The sequence below is a fragment of the Artibeus jamaicensis genome, unplaced genomic scaffold, assembly GCF_021234435.1.
Source record: "Artibeus jamaicensis isolate MK-2021 breed Jamaican fruit bat unplaced genomic scaffold, CSHL_Jam_final contig_391, whole genome shotgun sequence".
Lineage (NCBI taxonomy): Eukaryota > Metazoa > Chordata > Mammalia > Chiroptera > Phyllostomidae > Artibeus > Artibeus jamaicensis.
This window is the reverse complement of record NW_026521814.1, coordinates 4,551,450-4,570,253: the sequence shown is the minus strand read 5'-3', so window position 1 is coordinate 4,570,253 and position 18,804 is coordinate 4,551,450. Positions and strand designations below refer to the sequence as shown.

The 18,804-nt window shown below is 34.8% G+C and overlaps 1 protein-coding gene across 3 annotated transcripts in view; it reads right to left on the bottom strand.

The window, feature by feature from the left end:
* Nucleotides 1-18,804, bottom strand: part of CSRNP3 (cysteine and serine rich nuclear protein 3) — a 189,379-nt gene that overhangs the window by 79,131 nt on the left and 91,444 nt on the right. Inside the window, exon 1 of one of the 3 annotated variants that reach the window (XM_037143080.2) lies at nucleotides 7,390-7,492. The exons of the other annotated variants lie outside the window; for them this stretch is intronic. The gene's annotated coding sequence lies outside the window, so the exon portion shown is untranslated. Of the gene's footprint in view, nucleotides 1-7,389; nucleotides 7,493-18,804 lie in introns of those variants that run through there. 3 annotated transcript variants of the gene reach the window in all.

Below are 18,804 nucleotides of genomic sequence, written 5' to 3'. Positions count from 1 at the left end.
AATGCCAGTCAGCCTTTAGTGAATACCTGCTAGGGCCAGATACTTTATACCCATCCTCTGCAATCTTTTCCAAAACTGGTTAAGGTAGTTTAACAAAGGAAAGGGAGATTTCGGAAATGTAGATCATTTGCTCGAGAGTCCTGATGCAAACTTTATCCAAGAAATATTCCCTGACCAGCACCCCACTGGGTTAAGTAACCCCTCTGCATTCATAGCATCTGCTTGATACATCTGCAGTACTTTTTATGCGGTATCATAATTGCTGATTTACATCATGTTTTCTTGCCCTTGACCATAAGGTTCTTCATGGACTGAATATATACTCCATAGCCTGCTTAGTAAATGAATGGTCTTCACTTTGGAGCCTAATCCTGGATCAGCTCCTAACAAGTGGCCTAATTTTAAGTAAGAGGATTTCCTCTCTTTTTCCACTTCTCAGTTTCCACCTCTATCAAAATAATCAAAATAAGGGGCAGGGCATAACCAGAGGATAGGCTCTAAATCAATGCCGTCTCCGCTATCCAGAGTGAACGATATAAAAATCATAGCCTCCTGGCGCCTCTAATGCCCATATCCTCTTCTCACTGTATACAAATGACAGCAGCGGGCGCCTCTAATGCCCATATCCTCTTCTCACTGTATACAAATGACAGCAGCGGCTCTTAATGACTGACTCATGACTCTGGCTGGAGGGACCCCAGGAAATGGTCTGGTCGCTGCTATTGGGATTATTATTATGCATAGCCAGAACTATGTGTTTTTTAAAGATTTTACTTCTTTAGAGGGGAAGGGAAGGAGAGAGGGAGAGAAATATCGATGTATGGTTGCCTCTCTGCATCCCCTCCTGGGAACTGGCCTGCAACCCAGGCATGTGCCCTGACTGGGAACTGAACCACGATCGTCTGGTTTGCTGGCCCACGCTCAATCCACTGAGCTACGCCAGCCAGGGTGCCAGAACTAAGTTTTTAATGCTTCTTAACTCTAAACATTGGTCACTACTTGGAATTTGGCAACACGGTATCATAAAGTACATATGGACTGAAGGCCCAAAGTCCTTCCCAAAAGTTAACTTTCAGGATGTTCTTTTAGTTAGCAAGAGCAGAGAAAAATCAACCAAAACCATAGTAAGGCTTTTAAAACTGTTGAAAATTAATCAAATGCTTGTTGTAAGCTTATTTTTCCTACTCTACCAACAAAAATACCAATGAAAATTTTACTTTATATGCTTGCTGTTAAGACTAAAGAACAGTACTTATCCTAATTTCTTAGACGACTGTGAGACTTACCACATTAAGGGAAAAAAAGACCACACAGACATGAAGAATTTAGAGTTATTACTGCAGCACTGGAAGGTAATACTTTTTTTTCTCCTTAGCACTTAAATTTCTTTGCAGTCTTTTAGAAAGTTCCTGACTGCATAATAAAGTAGACTAGCAGTATAGATAGAAGGATATTTAAGAGATATGATATCCTTTTCTTTCAGAAGAATCATCAGAACAGTTTGAATGGAAAGGATCTTTTAAAAATATTTGCCTCATAAAGTATTCTAAAGTGGACATCAGGATAAAACATGACCAAGCTTTAGGACCATTCCCATCCAAGCACTGGGCTCCTGCCAAAAACACAATGCAGAAAATAAAAGAGATTTTAGAATTAGATAAGTAGAGAAAAGTACTTTGGACTTTCTTTAAAAATAAATCACCACCTTAACCAAGATAGAGGTTTTTGCTACCTATGACAGAGAACTGTACGTAGTTATTCAACCTGCAGCTGACATTGCATTAAGCAGCAATTAGTAAACATGACAGAGACTACAAAATTAAATACCTAAATTTTCAATTCTCAGTGAAAGTTCTAGCACAAATTAAAATGTATTCACAATAGAAATAAGTCACACCAAATTCATACAATCTTTTAAAAGTCGGAAACCCACTATTTAGAGGTTTCCCCATCACAATTAAATTTCACAAAAGCAGAGAATCATGATATCCCTCCCCATCAATTTTACCAACACTTGTTACCAATGTAAATTAATCAAAAAGCACTTCTAAGTATGTTATTAAAGTCATTTTTAAGTAAAAAAAAGTAAATATATTTTCTAAATTTCTTTTGAAAAAACTTTTGACCAAATGAATTAACTCAGTATTCCTAAACATTGTACCGATACAGAGAAAGTTTAAAATAGCAATAAATCTGTGACATAGAGAATGTTTCATGATTCAGACAAATTAGTACTTTTAAGTCATTAGGCAGAATTATATTCATTATGCTCCATAACAGCACTGGCTCAGTGAGTATCTCTTCCATAATAGAAAGTCCACGGTCTGCGGATGAGAAAAGAACTCTACACAGAGCAGAGATGAATGACTAGTGCCTTGATTATACAAAGTCAGTGTGAAAACAGGAACACAGTAGAGCAAAGGCACAAAGATAAAAAACTTAAAAGCCAAAAAAAGGGTATAAAGTCAGAGAACCCAGAAAACTACATTTATCACCTACGTGAGGATTTTGTGGTTACCATTCTCCCAGCTGGGAAGACTGAAGGCATCTACAAAACCACATACAGTTTGAACCCCGATGACTGCGAGGTGACTACTGCCTTCCCAACTTCTCAGCTGCTCAATGCCACCACAGCACTTCACAGCACTGTGACCTCCACTAAACTCCTTGTGGGTTTTTATTTTTGGAAAATGTCTCCTTTTCATCCACTGACATCTAATGTATTTCATCAAGAGTCTCCAACTCGAGGCTTTACCTGAACTTGCCTTACCAACACAAGAGAATCAATTCCTATGGTTTGAAAAAGAGTAATATTAGCATTTTTTATAATGCTCTTATTATGTGTCAGGCATGCATTAGGCAATTACATTTTCATAAACAACCTAAGATAAACACAATTATCCCCACTTTTCAGAGGAAAAAACATGAAGCTTGCAGATTTTAAGTACCATGTCCAAGGCCACATGAATTGTTCAGAGGCAGATAATATCTTGGTTTGGAACTTGAACTTGAACCTAAGCTCCTAACCACTATCCTATTCAGCTTCTTCACACTCCCTTATATAGCTTGAAATCACATATCCAATATATAATAAAAGTATTTACCTATCAAGAAAACAATATACAGTATTTTCCTGTTTTTTTAGTTGTTTATGAAGTGCCCTAAATTTACAAAGTTTTATTGTATTTAACAATATAACCCAGCTTTGTTCATGTAGTTCTCAGGCCTTTTAAAATGCTCTTGGACAAATGAAGTCCAGAATAAGCAGCTTTCCCCCAATATTTTGGACTAGTCCTCATTCTTACAGAGAATCTTTTGACACTAAGTTCATGGAATCAATATTGCTTCAGATGTTCAAAATTTTTCAGAGTGGATAAGAACACCTATTACTGGGTGTGGTATGATCTACCTTGTGTATCTTAACACATAATTAATGAGTAAATTTTCAAAGAAGGAAGGATTGACTGCTCAGTTGTTTTACTTTTCTTGTGTGATTTGGGGGAAATTTGAAATGTGTGCATGTGTATGCATGCACACACACAAACACACACATACACAACTAAATGCATTCTAACTGAATATGTGGATTCAGAAGCTTGCGTGGAGCTGAGGTTTGCCAAGGTAGTAACTCTTCCCAGTGAGCATGGCGGTGAGAGGTGGGGAATCTCGGAGCTCCAGCGTTTGACAGTGAAATAGACCACAGCTCCTAAAACTGGCAAGAGTAGGTATATGACACCAATGATTAGTCAATTGCCACAAATAAAGAAACAGTCTGTATGTTTTCTTTGCTACACCTGTTAGCAATTCCTCATTTTCCTACTAGACAAAGTAATTTCAAATTCCTGTTGATGGTTTCATATCATAGAGTCTCACTGCAGCAACAAGAATTACAACTTCTAATTTATGTGGAGGTCGAACATGATTTTCCAAATCCTGAACATAAGAAAAACTAAGATAAATTTTGTTTATGTTCTGTTTTCCCATGCTCAATATATTAGTTATGTGTATGTGTCAGAAGTTTAGTATAAAGAAGAAGTATGGAGGGATGTTTATTTCTCTCCCTTTGCCCACCAAAGTCTAAATGATTTAGAATTTAATATAACACAAGGTGCATAAACTTGATTTTTGAGTTGTTCTCAGATAAGGAGCAATTATTCACTGTGTTAAAATAAATGCTAATATGAGAAAAGATAGTAAAATTAAAAGTGTGTAAATATATTAAAAGCGTGTAAAATTTTATGCAAAAGCATGTAATAGCATTGCCACTTGGTGTTAGAGAACAGTTTTACCCTTTGCAGTAAGTCAGTGTAATGGTGGGAATAATGATTCTTATGCCATGAAGAAAAGCCTAAACTGGTTTCCACGCTGATCAACAAAGCAGAATGATGTGTACTATATCTTGCTTCCATGAAAGCAATTAATATTTTTAAAAAACCTGGACATTAAAGTTATAAAACCCTACTTACTTGGAAAACTGGTTTATTTAGCACAGCTTATTTTCCAACTGTTCTAGACAATTTATTATTATAGCATTGATATGTACCTAAAATACGGAATAAAAAATTACAATTTTATTACACTTATACTTTTCAATACAATTGGTATGATTCTATATAAATTCCAGAATAAGTGATTAAAAAAGGCAAGGTGTTGAATCTTTCTTAAGAAATGACAGGTTAAAATAAACAAATGTGATTGTCTTGAGTACTCAATTATTTGGGGCATTTTCTTTCTATATCAGTAATTTTGTTATTCTTTCTATTTCATAAACACCAGGAGTTCAGGAGAAGGACACGTGTAATGGTACAACTTAAAACCTACACTTGTAATTTTGAAATAACAGTTATTTGTAGAGTTTAGATTCTCTTCCATACTGCTAGGCTGAGTGCAACATGTTTGCCCTAAAATCTTTTACAGGCTTACAATATGGTCTCTAGTTGCAAGAGATGACAAAGACAGAATGGTAATATGAATCCAGGAAATTAATTTTTGAAAAGTCCTTAAATATTCCTTTGAAGTCTGATGTAGCACCATTTTTTCAAGTATGCTAACTGCTTATCCTTCAATGCTTTGTTTTTACATCACTCTATTTACTCTACTTTTCAAATTTGATTTGAGGTGAATTTACACAAATACATTTTCATACACATTTAAATACCCAGACCATGTACATATTGCTGAGATTTGTACTGTAGTATGGCTCAAACAAATGCAAAAAAGACTTCAAGGTTTTGAGTGAATTTGCATAGAGACATAAATTATCCAGGATATTCAAAGCCATGTAATTGCCCTAGGTCGTATGAAATGCTCTCCTGGCTCATGGATGCACAACAGTTCTCTTTATTTCACATTTGTCTAATACCACATTTCCTCTAAGAATCTTCACAGGCTCTCCTTTTCTGTCCGCACTAATTTTATTTCTGTATTCAGAGTGTGCTAACTGGTAGCAGTTGCATGTACAAAATTAATAGTACTGGACTGCCTGAATTAATTTTAAACTTGGTTCTTTCTTTCTTTCTTCCTTCTTGGGCTCTGCCTAGAACACACCCAGAGGTTAGTTATGTTCAAACTATGGGCATGACCTAAGTTAAAAGTAAAATACAAAATTTTTGTTTTTGCAAATTCTTGAATTAAATATTACTGCCCATTAGAAAGATTTCATTTGGCTGTTTGTAAAAATATACATATGCATATATAATATATATAATATATACTATATAATGTAACACACATATAATGTGTATATACACACATTTTATAATAATTATATATGCACACATATCTAAGACAAACATTTACAATGTTATTTTAAGTAGAAGAAAGCATATTCCCTTCAACATAAGAGACACTTTGTTTGAATTGCATCTCCTTTAGCTGCAGTCATTATTGATAGTTTCAAAAGAGAAAGAGTTTAGAAAAAATTGGCAGTCTTTATATTTTTAAGAAACACCCAAAACATGAATTCCTTTTCCTAAATTAATCTCAGGATCCTAGATAAATGTCATAATGTCCCCACAGAGTGATAAAAGGTGAGAATCTGGACCTGAGTAATTACAACCAAGTGATTTCATAAACATTTGAAATAATTGTCCTTCACTGTTTTGTTGGTCAACTTCTTGCTTTGGTCCACCCTCTACCATCCCCTCCCCAGTTTTAAAGTAAAAGATATTGTTGCCAAACTACCAAGTCTTAATCATGATAATAAATTAACACCATCTTTTCAGTGCAAAGAAAGTAATTAAGTTTATCTAAACATGTGCTAGATCTTTGTATGCAAACTTTATAAAATTCATTTTAAATTATCTTATGCAAATATAAAAGCATAAAGCAGTAATTTCATGGCTAAACATTATTTCACTCCTTCATGTTTTCAAAATATTTTCATAAACATACCACTTGTGATGCAGACAGATGCTGACTTGATGCAAATTAAAATCACATTATTTCCCATCAGCACTGTAACTGCTAAAATATCATTAAAATATTTTAAATTTTAATGATATAGATAAACATACTTTCATCATGCTTTATTTAAAATATGTTTTGGAAATAAAAAAGCAATATGAACAATAAAAGTGAATACACATTTGCTTGCTACAGGTCAGTTTCTACTATGATGTAATCACACATTTTACAAAAGTGGGATTTTTAGTGCATAGAAAAAAATGACTTCTGCCCTTCCTGTGACATTTATGGGGATCACTTTACTATCCAGAGTTAACTAAAAGGAAATGTCATAGGAAGCTGAACATATTTAATTAAAAATAACATAGTCTAAAGAGTCCCAAAGAAAATTAATAACAATTAGGAAAGTTACAGAAGCACTTAAAGGATGCAACACCAAAATAAGAAATTATTTATCTGAAAAGGTGTTTAGCAGTAAAATACAGAATAAAGACTCTCAAAACTGACACTCTCTCCTAAAATAAAATGAAATATAACTTATTAAAACTGTCATGATGTCATGTTGGAAATGAACAAAAGAATTCTGTTACTTAATTCAAGATAATCTCACAAGAATCACAGGCTAGGAACCCACTTCTTACTTAAAACACATTTTGTAAGAATATGAAAATTCACCCAAAGTTGTAAATCCTGACATTTATCTAGATGTTTTAGCCCAGGTATCTCTCTGCAGTCAAAAACTTTCCCCCAAATTATAATTATTCACAGCTCAAATCCAATATTTTCTCACATGAAATTAATCCCATTCGAACAAAACACCCATGTTTCAAATCCAGAAAACATTAAAATAAGAGTAAACTACTTAAAGGAAGTCTGAAAACAGGGAATACCCTGCTAATTTCTGCAATGAATTAAAGTAGCCAATCCTCCTCAAGTGTCTTTATAGAAATAAAATCAGGCGCATCAGGAAATCTATCGCCGTACCTGCACGCACTTTAAACGACTACGGCACACACGCTGTAAAATCTTCACTCTGAGAAATAAAGCACACTTCATTTAACTGCTGCAAAACACTGCTGCAGAGGAGCCCAGTGCATTTTTTTTTTCAGGCTACTGATCCAGCTTTCCACCAGCCCTGTGACCTTTGAACTCCCTCTGCCTCCCTCCTCTGCTTCTGCAGTCAAAGCCTCTGAGCTGGTCTCATTTGCATAAGGCTCAGGCAGCCCTCCAGCAGCTGAAACGGAATGCTGGGTAAGGATTGTGGAGCTGCAGCTCTGCCAGAATTACCTGAATCACCGGAGAGCTGGAATGGGCGATGGGGAGTGGGCATGGACTTCACTGGGCTGGCAGTATCACAGCCCCCGTGTCTATTAATGGATAAGTGGCTTTTAACTGTTTTAGAGCCCTGCTTTCCCTGCTGCCCCCAGAAGAAGCTGTCACATTGACTATGGTAACTAAGGAAACCCACATAGGCAAATACTTCATTTAAATACATGTGGAAGGCCAATTTAAATTTTTCATTAACTGCCCTTGTTTTTGAAACATAGCTGATTTTTATTTCCATTGGCATGCATAGTATTGTAAGGATAATCGAGGGACATACAATATTTCTTTTTGTTAGAGTTTAAACAGCATTCACTATACAAATATGTGAAGTTACTATAATAATTCTATAAAATATTAAATATGCCCTAGTGTCTTAAAGATGATCATTCTAAATGGTGTCCAAGAAATTACGTATAAAGGATTTAGGTCCCAGGATGTCTCTAAAACAATACAGCAATGAAAATGTAGAGCAAAGTTAAACTGTGTATTGAAATTTAAAGATTCACTAGCAGCAATGCTGGTCTGTTTTTGGCAAAGATGTTCCGTGTTGTGCTGTAATTTGCTAGAGTTATTTCTTCCCTTGTCCCCCTACACACAGCAGTCTCTCTATTTAAAACATAAACTTCCCTATTGATCATAAACCAAGGAAGTGGCTATTTTCTAGATACAGAGGTCATCATGTGTGTATGTATTTTCATAAATACTCATGAAGGCACATATTCTTCTTTTCTGAATGGTGAGCCAAAGGAAATAGGCATCATCAGATAATTAATCCATTCTTTTAACAATTAAGCTAATTTTTTTCATTAGTGAGTGAATAATATCTATGAAATAAAAGGCTTAATACAACATTTTCCATCTATCAGAGGAAATATAACATGAAACATAAAAGGAACACAACAGAGTAATATAAATATGTATTACTACATTTAAATATAGAAAGCATTTTTCTAATAGATAACATTTACTAACATTTCAAACTTCTCATTTAAAATATTTTTATTGAAATAGTTAAATATTCCAAGCCTTCCTTTTGCAGCATACTGAAAGACATCAATAAATTCTGAATGATATTTCTTCCAATTTATAAGACATGTAAACTATTGCAAGATAATGTTTTTAATACTGGAAAAGATAAATTTGAAGCTTTTTATTTGAGCTATTTATTAGTAGTATTCTGCTTTATATTACTTGTGCATATAGAAGATTAAAAATTATTGGAGGATTTTTTTCTCTTATCCATAAATGTTTAAATAGGATACATAAGTTTTCAGTTTACTATGATCATATAAACATTTCTCTATCACATCTGACGATATCAACAATTTAATCACATGGGGTCAATTCAAGTGCATCCTTCATATTAACACTGCACATATTTTGCAAAGTTTTTGTGTAAGGCAAAACACACATCAGCCCATTCTCATTTAATTCCAATCAAACACAAGGATGTGTTGAAGTAATTTATAAAATCACTGACCTGTTCAAATAGCTGTAGCCTTAGTCCTTGCAGTCCTTATTCATTAGAATCCAAAATAGATTGATTATCATTTTATAATATGTGTCAGCATCACCAAAGGCACTGTTCTTCCTGGTTCAGCGGAATCTTCTTAAATTTGCCAGCTCTGTGTTTTATTGCTGGTACCGTATGCTTTATTGTTCAGCGACAAGAGCTTCACTCTGCACAAAGACTCATTACCTACTGCTGGCTGCACGGCATCGGCCTCACTGAGGCTGCCTATATGTGATCACATGGGAGTTTTGTCTGAGAAAGCCAGGCATGCCACTGACTTCACTGTGTCTATGGATATTTTTATCAGCTGAGGTCTGCTAGGATGTCGGAATAGCAGACTATGAAGCTGCTCTAAGTCATTTATACAGCACAACTTAAGGAAATCCCTTCACCAAATTTATTTTATTATAGAAAATGTTTGAGCCAGCAGCATTCAAAGGAAGTTAACTATATTTTATTTTAATAAGAGGCTGAATAATAATTTAAGGAAGGGGAACTAGCAAAAAGCCGTTCTCTACCTTCTGCGTTCTGAAAGTACTTTTGTACAAATGTTATTAAAGAGCCTTGCTTAACTGAATGATTTGACAGTATGTTTTAACCTCTAGATTGCTGGTGTTTCTTTTTCTTGGCAGAGGTTATTTTCTCAAAGGATAAGTGGCTGTTTCCCTCAAAAATCTCCTCTTTGAAAATCTCAATTACTAATATAGACTATACGTTAATAAAAAGAGATCTTCAAATTACTTTTGACAAAGTAGATGAGAGGGTGACTCTCTTATTGATGTATATAAATGAGGTAGATGATTAATTTATCTTCTCAAAAGATGACACGTTCTTAGAACAGCTGACTTAAAAGAACAATGAAGATTTCAATTTAAAGATCTAAAGAACATGTGGTTCATATTAATTCTTAAAATCGCAGTAACTTATTTTAGACAGCTTACCTCAATAAAGCATGTGGTTTACCTTATCTGATTTCAGTGTTAACAAGTAATTTCAGAGCTGACTACTCCACATACACAGGAATTTTCTGCTGTATAAATATTGTATTAATAGATCCATGTGTGGGTCTATAGTCAGGTTATCTTTCTTAAAATATTTGTAAAAATAAACACTTAAAATTACTCCCCAAAATTTGAAAATGGATTGTAGATTTCCAAATTAAAAAAAAATTAGCTATTGGAATTTGATTTTAAAAAACCTTATTTCTTATATTTTTAGTAATCTATCTAAAATTGAATTGGCAATTGAAAGCTTGTTGCTTGTTCATCTCAATGAAAATCTTATGATAAACAAAGCAAAATGCAACAAAGAAAATAGAAGGAAAAGTCAGAGACACCATACATAAAGATCAGAAAACAAATTTTCTATATAGTTAGATGTACATACAGTGTATTTATAGTGGTTATAAATAATTCAGTAATCTTAAAAACTGTAAATATATATACCTGCTTAATCCTTCCACTAATAAATTATTTTTAGAAACATAACAAAATTTTTTGTGTCAGTTGAAGTTTTGAAGAATAATTTTAAGACAGAGTAGGCAAGTGTGGTTATAAAGTCCAGTTTCTAAATACCGTGATGTAATATCATTCTTTATGATATTTTTGTAGGGTTAGCATTGATTTAGAATGGCTCATGACTTAAGTAAATGCCTTTTGGTGGGTGTTCTTAACATTGAAAAACATTCAGGTATGTTTTAAGCACCACAATTTTCATGCATTTGTTCCCAAATGCTCATGTTCATTTTTCCCTCTGCATACAAGAGCTGCGCTGAAGCTACAAAACCTTGGGACATTAAAGGGGGGAAAAAAGGAAAGACTAGACTGTTCCTGACTTATTTGTGCACCTCTTGGTTTTTCAAGATATGTGCATTCTAGCTAATATCTTTGATGATGTCATTGTGTTAATGTACAAGGAAATAAACAAAAGGCAGCCATTTTTCTCTTACTGCATCACTTCAAAAACAATGAAATAAAATGGTTGCCAAGTGGAAGAATCAGCAGAAAACTAAGTTATTTCCAAATTCTAGAGAGGAGGAGAGGTCAGAGGTATAAAATTGGAAATAAAAACTACATATACACAAAATTTACGGTTTGTAGGAATGCATGTAAAGACATAATTTAAAATAAGAAAAAACTATAAATATAAGGAATATATAAATAGCTAGCAATGAAAACAAATTATCACTAAAATAGTAACTCTCCAAGGAAAGATAGAGTATAAACTTAAGTATTAAATGTAGGAGCCTGTTAAATTCATTAATGTTGAAAAAGGTATTTAAAGGTGGATAAGAGAGCTGGAGAGGTCTAGAAAGAGACAGAATGACTGTGAAAAAGTAATCATCTTCCCAGGTCTACTATTGTCTTACATGACCCTGGTGAGTTATTCTAAAATTTCATGCCTTAGTTTTTAAGTCTGCATAAACAGCAACAGAAAAGTCTTTCATAAGCAAGTCATGAAAACATACAGCAATATTTTTATACTTCAGTTCCCTAAATTGAGTTTAACCAAGCATTGTCAACTAATATTAATAACATGAGAAAAAGTGATGTAAATCCTAATAATTGTTTAAAATAATTTAAAATACACTACCCTAATAGTAGAGGCAAACTGATATAAGTAGGTAGGACTTTTGGAAACAAGAAGCGATTTTTTTTCTAATACATGTAGAAAACATAGAAATAAATTTAGGAATATAAAACAAAGCTCATAAACTTGCTTCAGGATTAAAACAAATGACAAAATAATACCCATCCTTCCAATCAAAATTCTGGTACCCTCTGTCAGCGGCATGACAACAGACTCGCAGCAGAGTTTCTGATTCTCACATCACACAATGCACAACGGCGCCTGTGCTCACGTACTGGTTCCAACAGCAAAGAGTTCTTTAAATTTGAAATTAACAGAGAAACATGAGTTCACAGTTTAAAGACCAAATTTCTTCCAAGGTGAAAAAGATGTTTTAATTTACTGTTATATCCAAAAACTGCATTGCGAAACATACTTTGATTCCCACTATTGACTTCTATTAGCTTAGTTTTTCTCTAATGACAAGAACCCATTAATAGAATCATTTTGTTTGTTTCCCTTTTCTATAAAATAATGAAAGCTTGTCAGAGCAATCTGAAATGTTTGTTATTTAGCTCACGCAGTAAATTTGAGCACAGACCTGCTAAATGGATCATCTCTGGAACATTCCACAGCATAAAGGAAGATGGAGAAGATTTACTAATACTGTGATCTGTGTTTCCTGGATCCATAGTTTTTGGCATATATGCCAGGATCTGCTAATGGCTTTAACCCTTGATTAGGCTGGATATCTCATTTCATTACATATCACTCTACCTTACAATACATACAGAGAAGTCAATAAGTTGGCCATGAGAGCCGAAAAATCCAGGACTAATTCGAGGCAATCCAATAAATATTTATTGAGAGGCTATCCCATTTACCAAGCTCTGAGACAGTTGCTAGGGATATAAAAATAAAATATATATTGTTTCCAAGAAGATTACAGTCTACTAGCTTAAAAAAAAAGCTGAGCATATTATGGTAGGGTACTAAAGTAGGGATGTTTTTTAAAGTTTGAATAGTTTATTGACTTAACATGTATTTTATGTATAACCAATATGATGTCTTTAGTTTCAATAGTTTCCTAAAATTAGGATACTATTATTATAAAAATGTCACATATATAAATATATACATAGGAGAGAGCAACAGAAGGACAGAGACACACAGAGAGAGGCAGCAAGAGAGCACTACTAGCTTTTTTGCTATCCTTCTCATGAAGAGGTTGAGTCTCATTTCCCTCAATTATGTTCAGATCTAGTCTTAATAATTTGCTTAACCAATAGAAGCTACAGAAATAATGTTCTGGAAATTCCAAGGCTAGGTCCTAAGAAGCCTCAGGGCTTCTGCCTGAGCCTGTTGTAACGCTCTCCCCAGGAGCCTTGAGCTGCCACATGAGAGATTAACCACGCTAAGACCACCATGGGGAGACCATGTATAGGCCTTCTGGTCAACGGTCCGAAGTTGGACCAGTTTTGTAGCCATTTCTGATGCCTAACAGGTAAGTAAAACCATCTTAGACCTGCAAAACCCACCTACCCACCAAATGGACACCTGTCACTATGTGAAGAAGAATCACTTGGCTGAGATTTTCTCAAATTCTTGTCCTATAGAATTTATAATTCAAAAAAAAAAAGCTTGCTACTTAAAGTTACTAATTGTTGCAGTAGTTACTGAGCAATTGATAACTAAAAAATATCTACATGTGAATGATAGATGCAGCATAATTAGCCAAAAATACAGGAAAGGACAGTCTGATATGCATATTCAGTGAAATTGCTGAATTTTATTTAATGAAATGGATTTATGTAATGGATGCATTAAAAGAAAATAAAACTAAGGAAGGCAGAAAAGAGAAGCAAAATAGTTTAGGCAGTATCTAAAGCAAACGAAGAGTGAGTTACCTGAGAAGTCTGTATGGCAGGAATGGAGGCTCTGAAGGAATAGTTAAGAGATTGCATAACTAGCTGGGAGAAAATGGGATTCCTGGTTGCAAAGTGATACATTGGGAAGAGTTCAGAATCCAGGCTAAGAGCTTCAGTACCTAACGAGAGGAACTTTGAGGACATTTGGGTGATAGGAAATCGAGGCATATGTTAAAAGGGTGAAGGAGAAAAAGAAAGCTTTGTCCTCCCTGAAATACTCAGAAGTTTGAGGTGAGGAGATTTTTGAATGTAAGACATTGGAAAGTCACTAAGGTGTGAGAAAACAAGAATGGTCAGAGTGATGCATACAGAAACCAGCCATGACACCCAAGGAGTGAGGAGACCCTTAGAGCACTGAGGCCCAGCAGAGCGTCTAAAGAGGAGGAGAGGCAAAGGAGTGAGAGATCCAAAACTAACGCTGGTGACCAAGGGATGAGGAGAAAGAATCTGTCACGAAGAAAGAAAGAAGTTAAATCTGGTTGAATGAACAGGTCTCTGATCTCATTTATAACCTTCAAAGTCAATGGTCCTATGATTCATTTACCAATTATATGTGACAAGTAGAGAGCATTAAACTAGTTTTATTAGACAGATTTAGTAAGTGCGCAGGTGTTTTTATTTGTACTGTCCTCAGTTTGTCAAGTTTCAGATATTGTGAAAAGATAGTATCAAATATTGTACGTGTTGTGTTTGGGAGACTATGAAAGGTTGTAAAGAACAGGACTAAATAAAGTACAAAGAAGAGAGAGTATTTATATTCCTTTTTGTTACCTTATTTCTCAGTTAGGAAAAGATGTAGAAAAACAACAAATATGTCCTAGTTCTATAATGATAAAAAACAGATAATTTTGGATAACGCAAACTTAATGTCTCTCCCCCACACACCCACCATCACCCATCACAGTAAACAAGCCTATGGGGGATTTATCCTCTGACTCTTCATCCTGTCTGGATATGGCGCTACCCAAGTGGCAGATGTTAAGTGGCCGCTGAATGACCACTTAGAATGATACAGGTTAAATGGTAGGAGTAGTTCTATAATTGCTGCTACTGCACACACAATATGAACATAAATCATCCAAACGTGGCCATGAAGAAGTCTTTATCTAAAGTGACCCAGAGAGGAAAGTATCCAGATTTTCCCTCCACCCTTCAGTCTCTTTATCACCACAAAGGCATTAGAAAACAGCACTGATCAAGAGAAAAGAGTCAATGAAGCAAATCTCCTTTCTGAGAACACAAAGGATACATTTATTTCTTAGTGACCATCAAAGTTGATTATAATGATTTCTTTGTACACTGAACTAGATGTCTAATCTGGGACAGAAAATACAGAGTCAAACAGCATATGCAAAAATCAACTACAAACCAAGCAGGCAAAAATAAATAAATAAATAAATAAATAAATAAATAAATAAATAAATAAATATTATTATTATATAATAGGGCCAGTGGCTTTTGCATGTCCATGGGAAAGCTGTGCCATAGGTAAAAGGGCTATGAGACAGCTTTTGGGGTCAAGGCACAAGAAAAAGAGTTTTCTATATTTTATTCCAGCAGAATTCTACAAATACTTGGCTAACAGATTGAAGCCACTCTGATTTGTGTAACAGAGATGTACAGAAACAGCTTAGGTTTATTTATTCAAGTCATTCATGTGCTCTCTCACACATGCATTCATTTTACATGTTCAGTGCTTTTACAGGTTGAAGAGACGAATAAGTCAGTCTGCAAGCTTAGCAACTCTCTATCGAGAAAAGAGACAGATATAAGGAGATAGATACAGCATTTTGGGGTGAGTTCTATAATAGAAAAATATACAAGGACATAAAGATAGGAGTGAAGAATGCTATATAAAAATAGAAAATTAAAAAAATAGAAAATAGTTATCAAGTACTTGCTAAGACTGAAGTGCTTTATATGTATTAATTAACTCTCAAACCATTATGACAAGTATAGCTACTTTTACCATCTCCATTTCATAGATGAGACAAATGAGGGACATACTGGGTAAGTGACTTGCAGATATGACAGTGTCAGTATCCAAACCTAGGTAGTATGGCTTTAATGAATGGTGGCTCTACTGGGAGCATACTACCCAAGGCAGGCACGGTGGACTTCACAGAAGAGGTGACATGGGAAATAAATACTAAGAGATGAGTAGCAGTTCTTCTGTGGAAAAGGAGAAAAGTATTCAAAGCAGAAGGTTTAGAATATATACAGATTCTGAGGCATGACTAATGTACATGTGAAGGGAACTAAAAATTTCACTGTGAAAATGGTGAGGTTATTTGATCTTGATGAGACTGTACATTTGTATGAGTCAGTTTCTACTCATAGCAGGTGTTTAGGTGGTCTGATTACAACTGTGTCTTAATTTCATAACTCCTGAAAATGAATGGAAGAGAAGCCCTGAAAGGGAGACCAAATAAAATTTTTGAAATATCCCAGAGGAAAAAAGTTACAGAGCTCTATCAGGGGTGTCCTTACCTGCAGCCCACAGGCTGCATGCGGCTCAGGATGGCTAGGAGTGTGACCCAACACAAAATCGCAAACTTACTTAAAACATGAGGTTTTTTGGTAATTGTGTGTTGCAATGCATTTAATGTGTGGCCCAAGACAACTCTTCTTCCAGTGTGGCCCAGAGACGCCAAAAGGTTGGACGCCCCTGAGAGAATGAAGACTTGGCAGCCCTGGCGATGGGGAGGAAAGAAAATAAGTGAATCAACAGATGCTTAGCCTGACAGTGCGGGAAAACCCTGAATCTAGGATTTTTAATTTGAGAGACAGCATGGATGATACCATTAACCAAGGTTAGGACACCAGAGGAAGCTTCGATACAGAGCATTCAGTGGTGAACTCTGAACGCCTACCAGGCACCAGCAAGAGCATAAGACACTAAGGACACCAAGATGCCATCTTGACATCTGAGCGTTCAACTCCTGCTAGAGGAACTCACAGACAAGCTCTACTATTTGACCTGATTAAAGGTTAAGAAAGAACAAAGAGTGACTACCTTTTTCACAATAACAGTTCAAATCTGGAATACTATCCATTGAGCTTAATTGTGGTGCTCATATAAGAAAATTACGTGAAAGTGCTCTATGCAGATTAAAGTCATGATCCAGATCACGAAATCCACCCCCATGTTTTATGCTAATCATACAGCATGAGGAAATACAAGAAATAAATTAAGTTTCTCCTTTAGGCACATGATTTAATGGGCTTAATCCTGAGGCTTGATATTAATGCTGGTGACTGGCTTCTTTGAAACGAGGCCTGCATTTTCCTTCTCGTTCATATAGTCAGCTTCCTATTTAGTATTCATTATTCGTGTCTATTTTTATCAAAGAGCTCTATTCCATGAAAGCATGATCCAAGCCTGTTTGGCTCCAATTTTTATCTGTGGAGGGAAGGAAATTATGTACCTTTATTATACTGGTATGATTTTTATGTACACATGTGATCATAGTATGTATATGTTTTTTCATATTAGATCATGCTGCTATTTAATTCAGGTGGTCAAATGGTCACAGCTGTTTTTAGTTTAGAATATTAACATGCTATGGAGAAAAGCCATTAGTCTTGTACATAAACTAGTAAAATCTAGTTTTGATCACAGTCTCAATAGACTCTATCTAGATGGTCTAAGAATTTCTTACGTGACTAGCAAACCATGTGGGATTAAGAAAGGAGGGAGGTGTAAACACATTTTATCCAAACATTATGACCCTTGATTCTATTAGCTGACAATTGTGTTTTGATATGTGCTGACCAGTAAGTCCTTGACCATAAATAGGAGAGACTTGAATAGAAGCCCATTCTCCATCCTAGCACAGTATTTACTATAAGATGGTTTTCTGACTTCTTATACTCACTTCTTTCCTTCATCAGGTAAACTCTTGCTTCCTCTTTTAAGTCTCAACTCAGAAGTTCCCTTTAAAGGCCATCTTCATACAGCAACTGCTACTCTTCGGAGGCTATAGCATGCTTTGGAGCCTTTCCTCTTTAATTACTGATAGTCACCCATGGGATGTGCAGTTACGATGGCTGAGAGAAAAATTGGGCCTTATACTGCTACTGTTTCCCAGCTATTCACAGTGAGGTGACTTCAACATTGTCTACAAATGTTTGTTACATTGTATTTATACATTTTACCCCCTAAGAAGCAATGGCTACATTACTCCATTTTCTTACTACTCTAACTATATTCTATGACTGTTGTGAAATTAGTTAGTAGCAGTAAATTCATGGCTTAATGGGCTACAAGAAGAATGAGGATTTAAAATACAAAGGTATTTCAAGAACCACACTTATAATAACTAAAATCTGAAATCCCCTATGTATATTTAATATGCATTTATCAACAATGTAACAAAGTCCTTGTAGTGGACTATCAAGCAGCTATTACAATTAGAATCATTACAAGTATGTAAAAACAATAAAAGTGTTCACAAAATAATAATGAGTGAAAAAATTTACCAGAAATATAAACAAATATGAGTACAATTAACATGTATAGAAGCAGACTGGAGAGAAACTAAAGGAATTAAGGGGTTATCTACGAGTATAAAGCAACATACACACTGTGATTTCAATGTTTTAAATGTACACAAACATAAAACAGTTAGAAATATAGAATCAAAATTATACAAAGACATTAAGTAATAGGTAATTCTGATTTTTGACTTTGGATTTCTCTACATTTTGTATTTCCTGTTTCTAGTACAATGTAAAATTTGGTAATATTAGAATTGTTATTATATTGAAATTAATTATGCTAAAATAAATAAGAACTGCATTTAAAAATTAGAATATTGTTCAAGTAATTTCAACGTGAATAATAATTGCAAGCTTAAGCTTTCAGATATCAAGGAAATCGACCTCTGCCCGCACACTCCACCCTGTGGATTTACTGCTTGGTGTCAGGCTTCCTATGGATAGAATTGCTTTTGATGATGAACAGACTCCTGCTTAACATTCTCTTCAAGTAACTACACACTATGATGCTTTTCTAGACTTGCTTTTGATGCACTAAAAAGAGATGCACGCATGTATCCTCAT